This window comes from Filicampus tigris, chromosome 2 (genome assembly GCF_054856515.1).
Source record: "Filicampus tigris isolate MCC_2025a chromosome 2, RoL_Ftig_1.0, whole genome shotgun sequence".
NCBI classification, from domain to species: domain Eukaryota; kingdom Metazoa; phylum Chordata; class Actinopteri; order Syngnathiformes; family Syngnathidae; genus Filicampus; species Filicampus tigris.
In genome coordinates, this window is record NC_141218.1 from 25,811,938 (window position 1) to 25,821,366 (window position 9,429).

The 9,429-nt window shown below is 40.8% G+C and overlaps 1 long non-coding RNA gene across 1 annotated transcript in view; it reads right to left on the reverse strand.

Moving 5' to 3' along the window:
* Positions 1–8,690, reverse strand: part of LOC147151906 (uncharacterized) — a 37,506-nt gene extending 28,816 nt beyond the window's left edge. The window contains exon 1 of the long non-coding RNA XR_015084879.1: positions 8,532–8,690. This is a non-coding gene — a long non-coding RNA (uncharacterized LOC147151906). The remainder of the gene's footprint in view (positions 1–8,531) is intronic.
* Between the last annotated feature and the right edge of the window lie 739 nt (positions 8,691–9,429).

Consider the following 9,429-nt stretch of genomic DNA (forward strand, 5'->3'; position numbering starts at 1 on the left):
CTTTCCTGCAACTCAAAACATCACAAATGTAGTCAAATTCCAGGAAATGAGATACGCAAGCTGTCACGTAAAGTCAAATGGCCTCAAAGACCGAACAACCAACCAAGCTCTTTTGCCAACAGCGGCCCAGAGGCTGAGCCTGTGTAAAACACACATTTGCCCGGAGGCCTTTTTTCATTTTTTTCCCCTTTTCGATAGGCCCTGGAAAATTATGCACTGGTTTCTATCGCTACTTGTCACCACTGTATTGTGCTAATTGTATGGAATGCGTTGGAATGTTGGAATCAAAACAAGAAGGTATCAAGCAAGTCTACTTATGTTGGGAAACCAGGACAGCATAAGCCTAGGAAAAATGTCTACCATTCATTGCCGAGTACGCTGCCTGGTAGCATTTATCCCACACCATCCATTCTGTGGAGACGTTTTCATGTCTTAACAAATATAGATTAATACAGTTTAGAAACATGGCATGTAGAGGGCATCCTAATCAAACACCAGGCCGCCATATCTAGCTACTAGGAGGAGCAGCAGCTTTACTCTGAGCCCCTCCTGGATGACCAAGCTTTTCACCCTATCTCTAAGGGAGAGGCTGGACACCCTGCGGAGAAAGTCATTTCAACTACTTGTATCCTTGATCTTGTTTTTCGGTCATGACCCACAGCTTGTGACCATATGTGAGAGTGGGAATGTAGATAGACTGGTAAATCAAGCACTTCACCTTTTGGCTCAACACCTTCTTCACCATGGCGCCAAGACAGAGTCTACATCACCGCAGACCTAAACACTCAGTCTGTCTATATCCTGCTTTCTTATTCCCTCACTCATGAGTGAGACCCCAAGATACATTAACTCCTCCAGTAGGAGTAGGATCTCATACTGGAATATAGAGAGCGCACTTTATAATCTTTTTCGAATGAGGACCATGGCCTAAAATAATTCTAATCCTTGTTGATTCTCATCCTGAATGCTTCACACTGTGCCCACAAAGTTGTCCAGTGAGAGGAGGAGATTGCAGCTGATGAGGACTCTGCCTCATGGCATTTATCCAACACCATGCATTTTGTAGAGGAGTTTCAATGCGTAGACAAATAGATTTAATACAGTCCAGAAAATACACTCTTAAAAAAATGCAACCTGGTAACAGCATTCATTGCGCAATACAGTATGCTTGACAATGTGAGGTAGTGGTGTACAACTTAAATTGCATCTTGCATTGTTTGAGAAGAAGTTAAGATGATACATCTGTAAGTAAATTGTACAACTCGATGTTCTTTGAAATTGAAAATAATGCATTTGTGAGAAATATTACATGGAACATAGCTTTTGAAAAGGTATCTAATATATTACACATAAGTAAATCAAAATATATTGGGGATTACAATTTATTGGGTCTTACAAAGTGCCAAAAAAGCACTCGGCCCAAATCAAGGACATGAATACAAAGTAAGTGACAGCAAGGTGTTTCATTACTACATGTGCATCTCATTCATCAAATTAGTGTTCGTTTTAGTTCTGTCATCACTGTGACCTTATTTAATCAGCCTTATAAGTCTAGTGGCTTTAAAGAAGAAATGAGCATAGAATAAGCCATGTTTTATAGAAATGACAAAAATAAATGGAAAATCTTCCAAAAATGTCGACAGCATTGCACGGAAAGAAAAAAAACTCAACACAAACACCACCACCAACAGCAAAACATACAGTAACTCTTTCCTTTATATGGAAGCAAGGATTCTTTGATTGAGTGCCTCGGGTGCTGCTATTTTAATGGGGAATGCATTTGTAAGTGAGAAAGCAACAAAGGCGTAAAAAAAAAGAAAGAAAAAAAAGTGTATACAAGTAAAAGCTGCTGTTTGCTTTGATTTGATGGATCTGTCTTTACTGCATGTGGCACCATCGTTACCATAGATGTATACAAAACAAACTAAAGAACTTATTTTACTTTGAATGTGCAAAGAAACAATTTGGGTTGCTGGTAGTGTAACAGGTGTGCGTGAAAGGTTCACTCAAGGGCACTCAATTTACTGTTTTTCACAATTTATTTTCCTCAGCAGTCTGCAGAAGACAATACAAACACACAGTTTGTCTTCAAGCTGGCACATCTGCTCTCCTCAGCAATAGTCATCGAATCGTCAAGAAAACAGCATTTTTACATTTAACTTCTAACAACTTGAGAACAAAAATAAACATTAATGGGAAATGAGACAGATCACTGAGTGGAACATATATATATATATATATATATATATATATATATATATATATATATATATATATATATATATATATATATATATATATATATATATATATATATATATATATATATATATATATATATATATATATATATATATATATATATATATATATATATATATATATATATATATATATATATATATATATATATATATATATATATATATATACACACACACACAGAGCTGGGCACTTGACCCTTTTTTGCCCGTCCGGCTGCGACCCTCGACCCTTGACATGGGTACCCCGACCCCCCGGCCATATTCATAAACATTGCCGGACCCCGGCCCATTCTGACACCCGCCCCGCCCCAAAAAAAAAAAAAAAAAAAATAAAAAAAAAACGTGCATGATGCTAACGGAAGAGGTTTATTTAAAGACAATTACCTGACTAACTTACTATTCAAACCCGCTATGGACACGCTTCAAACGCGCCACTTACTCACGTACTTACCCAGCTGCGTGTACTAACTTCTATTGCGAGCCCTGGGGTTGGTTTTGTCGTATTGTATAATTATTTGGGTCCAACAGACGACAAGTCTGCAAGCATTCAACAAGTTACCTATTTTCCACACTTCATCTCCTTCACACTTCCCAGCCTTCAAAGTAAAAGCATGCCAGCAAACCACTACACAGCAGTTTTGTCACGGCGTATTTCTGGAAGTAGGAAAGTGCATGATGTGCCATACGTATGTGTATAATGAATATACTCGTCGGACACAAGTTGTTTTGAAAAGAAGCCTTTCACCGAGTAGACTGAGATGATATTTGGCCGCCTCGCGAGCACATCAAACGCATGCAGGGCCGATTAATGGGCTGGACTAAAATCCACTTCAGGCCATGCATAGTCGAGCCATTTTTTTTAATATGTCACCGCCCACCCGTCCGCCCCAAAAATGGGCATCCGGCCAGGCCGGAGGGTCCGACCGGTCTGGCCCAGGGACATCGAAGAAAAGCATCCTTGCACATCTGCTCCCTAAACTAAAATACTGTATATGAAACAAAAGCTTCCTCAGCGTTGGTCATATAACAAAATAATAGAATTTGCGCTGAAACGGAGACACTGAAAATTATTTGTAAAACTATTAGCGCTGGCGAAACAGACACAACACACTTTAATATCGTAACAACATGTCACTATACCCCCTATTTACAGGTAAAATCAACACAAAAGACTCAATCCTTGAGGAAAACAATGAAACAAAGTAGCAGCTCTTTCAAACGTGACTTACCCTCAGCAATAGTCATCGAATTGTGAGTAGGGGTGGGCGGATCGACCCATGTCATGTCATGTCATCTTCCAAACCGCTTATCCTATATAGGGTCGCTGGGAGTTGCTGGAGCCTATCCCAGCCGTCAATGGGCGAAGGCAGACTACACCCCGAACTGGTCGCCAGCCAGTCGCAGGGCACACATAGACACTGAGCGGGAATCGATCCCACGCTGCCCGCACACAACTCAGGAGTGTGTACCACTACACTATCAGTGGACACCGGATCGACCCAAATATCGATGTTATTGATACTAAGCAAATACTTGGATCGGATCGATACTATTGCCCTGTGATCGATACTTTGCTCAAAGCGCAGCGGACTCCCGCCCCCCCTTTCTTTTCCAAATATTGTGCAATGGAAGGTATTATAGTTGTCAACTTGACATTGTTATATTTGTATTTTCGTTACATTGCTGCTTTTTTTTTAGTTTGACTCTCTTGAGTTTTCTTCTGAAACAGTTGTAGTAGAAGTATTTCATTTTTTTTCTACTGTTAAAGGTTTTTACATTGTATTGTTTACAGTATTTGCACTACTGACTTTATTTTCATAACATTTTGCAAGATATATTTTAGTTGTCATGTTGACATTGTTATTTGTATTTTCGTTACATTGCTGCTTTTTTTGGTTTGAGTCTCTTGACTTTTGTTCTGAAACAGTTGTTGTAGTAGAAATATTTTATTTTTTTATACAGTTTGCATTGTATTTAATAAAAAATAAAACTTCATATATATATATATATGTATAGCACGGTGGTCGACTGGTTAGCACGTCCGCCTCAGAGGTCGTGGATTCGATCCCGGCTCCGGGTACTCCGGTTTCCTCCCACATTCCAAAAACATGCATGGTAAGTTGATTGGACTGTCTAAATTGCCCCTAGGTGTGATTGTGAGTGCGGATGTTTGTCTCTGTGTGCCCTGCGATTGGCTGGCAACCAATTCTGGATGTCCCCCGCCTACTGCCCAAAGACAGCTGGGATAGGCACCAGCACGCCCGCGACCCTTGTGAGGATAAGCGGTATAGATAATGAATGAATGAATGAATATATAAATAAAACTGAATATACAAACTCAAGGGGGATCATAACATTTCCAAGCAAAAAGTATCGGTATCGGCAGATACTACCCTGTATTACTTGGTATCGGATCGATACAAAAGTTCCCAGTATCGCCCAACTCTAATTGTGAGGGAAGAGGGAAGTTGCCACGGCAGCCCAACAGGCATGACGGAAGCAGAGTGCGCCCATTACACAGAAAATCACTAAATAGTAATCAATATAAATGAGATTAAATTCACAAATATACAAAAATAATCATGAAATTATCATTTAAATTCAAAAACATAATCAGGAAGAGAAATCATTTATTAAGTATATTTTTTACTCCGTTACAGTAGGAACATCAGGTTTGTTGGTATTATACAGGTGTGAGCGTCTCATAGGAATGCAGGCAACTGTGTATCAAGAAGGTAATTATTTAGATCCCATCCATCCATTATCTATACCGCTTGTCCTCACAAGGGTCGCGGGGAGCCTATCCCAGCAGTCTTCGGGCAGTAGGCGGGGGACACCCTGAATTGGTTGTCAGCCAATCACAGGGCACACAGAGACAAACACACATCCGCACTCACAATCACACCTAGGGGCAATTTAGAATGGAGGAATGTGGGATGAAAACCGGAGTACCCGGAGAAAACCCACGCTAGCATGGGGAGAACATGCAAACTCCACACAGGGAGGCCGGGGCCAGGATCAAACCCACAACCTCTGAACTGTGAGGCCGACGTGCTAACCAGTCGACCACCATGCCGCAATGCTATTTTGTGAATACTGTATTTCAGAAGATGGGAAGATGCACTGCTTTTGATGGCAAAAGGCTGCCAGATGGAACCCTTTTTTCCTCCACATAAGGTGCAAATGCAATATATATACTTGCTCAGAAAAACATGAGTGCCAAAAATTGACCTCATGACTTTTCATTCGCAAATTAAATTGAAAGTTATCATAGGGTTTAGCATTAGAAGTCTTGGCAAATATGGTTTAACTTTTGAATTTGAAGATAAAATGTCAATAAGCATTACCTGATTTTGAAAGCGATGGATTTTATCAAATATTTAAAGCCATGTGAATACCTTAAAAAAAGTATATGTTCTAATTCAGGGGTAGGGAACTCCGGTTCCTCGACAGCCATATCCTGCCCATTTTGGATCTCTCCCTGCTACAACAAACCTGCTATAACAAACCTGACAGCAAGTGTGTTGTAGTAGGGAGATATCCATACTCTAAAAACAGTTGGGTTCAAAATAATACAATTGTGGGTCAAAAATGGACTGATACACAAATTGGGTCAATTTGACCCACTGTCTTGCATTGTTTTGTCCAAAACAAACGCAATTTTTGTTTTGTTTTTCCCAAAACTATCAATTGTTTGGGTTGTGTCTGCAAAAACAATCAAGAAAGATGGGTCAAATTGACCCAAAATTGTGTTATTTTTAACTCAACTGTTTTCCGAGTGCAAAATGGGCAGGATATGGCTATCGAAGAACCGGAGTTCCCTACCCCTGTTCTAATTTGTAGATTAACTTGACAAGTCAGTAGGACATTTTGTGGAAATTGTATTGCTTTAGATAAATAAAACTCATTTATGCGGAATTGCATGGGGACAGCAAACAATAAAATACACTGTAATATTATAAACTAAAATGCCCCCTTTGGAAATACACATATCATAGGGTTCACAAAACTCGTAGTAGGCTTGTTTTGAAGTGATTTATGGCAGCACAGTGGAATAGTTAGCACATCAGCCTCACAGTTTTTCTTAACTGCGTTCAAATCTCTGTATTGATTTGGATTTTTGTGCTTTTCCGGCTGAGGACCATAGTCTCAGATTTGGAGATGCTGATTTTCATCCTAACTGCTTCACACTCTGCTGCAAACCACTTCGGTGAGAGTTTGAGATCACGGCCTGATAAATCCAACAGTACCACATCATCTGCAAAAAGCAGAGATGCAATACCGAGGCCTCCAAACCAGACCATCTCAACTCCTTGGCTGTGCCAAGAAATTCTTCCCATAAAGGTTGAAACAGAATCGGTGACAAAAGAGCAATCTTGGCGGAGTCCAACCCTCACTGGAAAAGAATCCAAGTTACTGCCAACAATTTGGACCAAACTTGCATCGGTGGTACAGGGATCGAACAGCCCTTATCAGGGACCACCCCACAAGTTCCCCCGAGGTATATGGTCAAATTCCTTCTCCAAGTCCACAAAACACAGACTGGTTGGGAGAACTCCCATGCACCCTCGAGGACCCTGCTGAGGGTGTAGAGCTGATCCACTCTTCCACGGCCAGGACGTAAACCACACCACTCGTCCTGAATACAGTATTTGACTGCCCGACGAACCCTCCACTCCAGCACCCCTAAATAGACCTTATCAGGGAGGCTGAGGGATGTGATACCCCTGTAGTTGGAACACAACCTCCGGTCTCCCCTCTTAAAAAGGGGGACCACCACCCAGTCTAACAATCCAGAGGCAATGTCCCCAAAGTTGCAGAGGTGTGTCAAGCATGACAGTCCCACAACATCAAGAGATTTTAGGACTCCAGGCGGATCACATCCACCGCGCTCTGCTACAAGGAGCAGTTTAACCACATCGGAGACCTCAACCCCAGAGATAGGAGAGCTCACCTCAGAGATCTCAGACTCTGCTTCCTCATAGGAAGGTGTATTGGTGCAATTGAGAGAAAAAAAAGAAAAAGGAAAGCACACACCCAGGTTAATTGCTTTGATGCTCTCTGAAATTAAGTTCACTGGCATCTTATATTACGACTGTTGTATCTTCAAAGTCCTTTACTCATAGCCCCCACCCCCCCCCCACCACCGAAAAAAAACCCGAATTGTGTTCTGGTTAAGTAAATCCCACATTGACATAAACAAGTGGACTATTTGTATTTTATTTGAGAGCACTAACCATCCATGTAACTCTCCTGAGGGAGTCCCTCGTGACAGCTTGCTGAGAAGCACCACAATGTCAGAACAGCCCATGTCTCACTGGGTGGAAGAGGGCAGTTTAAAGAGCATGAACAGACCACAGACAATACAGGTGATGTGCAACAGAATTGTAGTTAGACTGAGTGATGTAAAGAATATGACAATAAAAAAATAAAAGTGGAAACTGAGACAAACACAAAACACCTTTAGGTCTGGCATGCAAAGAGACCAACTGTAAGCCCTGAATTTTGACTATAGTCTCATTCATGCAAAAGGACTTTGGTAGAAAATTGCCATTTAATCACATGGATCACCAAGAAGGGAAAAGAGTTGCATCTTTGCAGCTATTTGAAATAGCTGATGACTTTTTGGCCACAAGGCAAACATAATTGCTTGACAGGCAGATTGTGACCTTTTAATTTGAAAGAACTGCCAGTGAACAAACAAGACCAGTCTGAGTGAAACACTACTGAAATGATAGACCTTTACCGACCTGGAGGCTATGAAGACAGTGACAAAGAGAAGACAAAATAGGCGAAAATTACTCTCCATTTCCTCAGGTTGGGAAATTAAACATGGCGAGCAATTTGAAAACTGACTTCAAGAGCGTCTCCAAAGCTTTCTTAAAATGCCCCATACTCATTGCATGGGTGTGACTTGTAATGTCAATGTGCTTTTGTATTTTGGTGGGGTTTCAATTCGTGAAGTGCATTAGGGTACAGAGCCTACCGATTATTAGTGGTAAACTTTTTGAGATGTAGAAAAAGACACACATTCAAGGCTGGCCAAACAGAGAGCACCAAACTGTGAAATATGCGTGTGCGTAGGAGTTGTGTTTGAGAGCCCCCACACTGGATATGCAGTGCGTGTCTGAGCCAGCAACAATTGCTTTCAATACAAGGGCCATGAGCAGTGAGTCTTGTGTGTTAAACTTCACACTCTGTTCACAGTTTTGTGTTATAAACATTGAATTTGGTGTTTGACTTCAACCCATAATCTTAAGTTGGTACCTTTCAGATAGGACAGCAAGCTTGTAGGGCTGGTGTGAAAGGGTCTTCTTTCCTTTGTCCTTTCATGGCTTCTCCTGAGGGCACTCAACATGCATCTTAGGTTAACTAAAGATAAACACTTTGCCCTTTGATCAGAGGTTGGCAACTCCGGTCCTCGAGGGCTGGTATCCGGGATGTTTTATATGTTTCCCTGCCAAAATAAAACATCCAGGATATCGGTCTTCGGGGACAGGATTTGCCCACCCCTGCTTTTGATTGACAGGCAAATAATCAAGGGCATTCCGCGCCTCTCACCCAAAAGTCAGCTGGGATAGGCCCCAGCACACCGACAACTATGAATAGGATAAACAATAGAGAATTGAAGGATGGGTTAAATGTTATTGGAAATTGCTTTTCATCTGAAGTACATCTGAGAGCACTGTGTTGTCGGAAAATGGAGTTACGCCCACGTTGTTGCTATGTCATATTCTGGGGTGACCAAACATTTTCTTTTACTCAGACATATCCACTTTTTTATTGACATATTTAAGTACGACTTCAAAAGAGAGCCACTATGTGTTATTTTGTTTTTTGTTTGGTTTATTTTCTACCCGTGCAAAGGAAGCAAATTTTAAATTAGGGCTGCACAATATAAAAATAATGACATTGTGATAATGGCACATGCAGTGCAGAATGCAAAAGACGTCCAAAAAATTCATCAGATACAACCTTAAATGTGTATCGCCATCCAATAGGAGATAATTATCTAGGGGCATTACACAAAAGAAATTAATTACATCAGAACGCATTTGTATTTTCCCACATGAAACAATGTATTTCGATATGCAGTGGTACCTCTACTTACGAAATTAATTGGTTCTGGAAATTTCTTAAGTAGAAAAATTTGTAGGTAGGGACA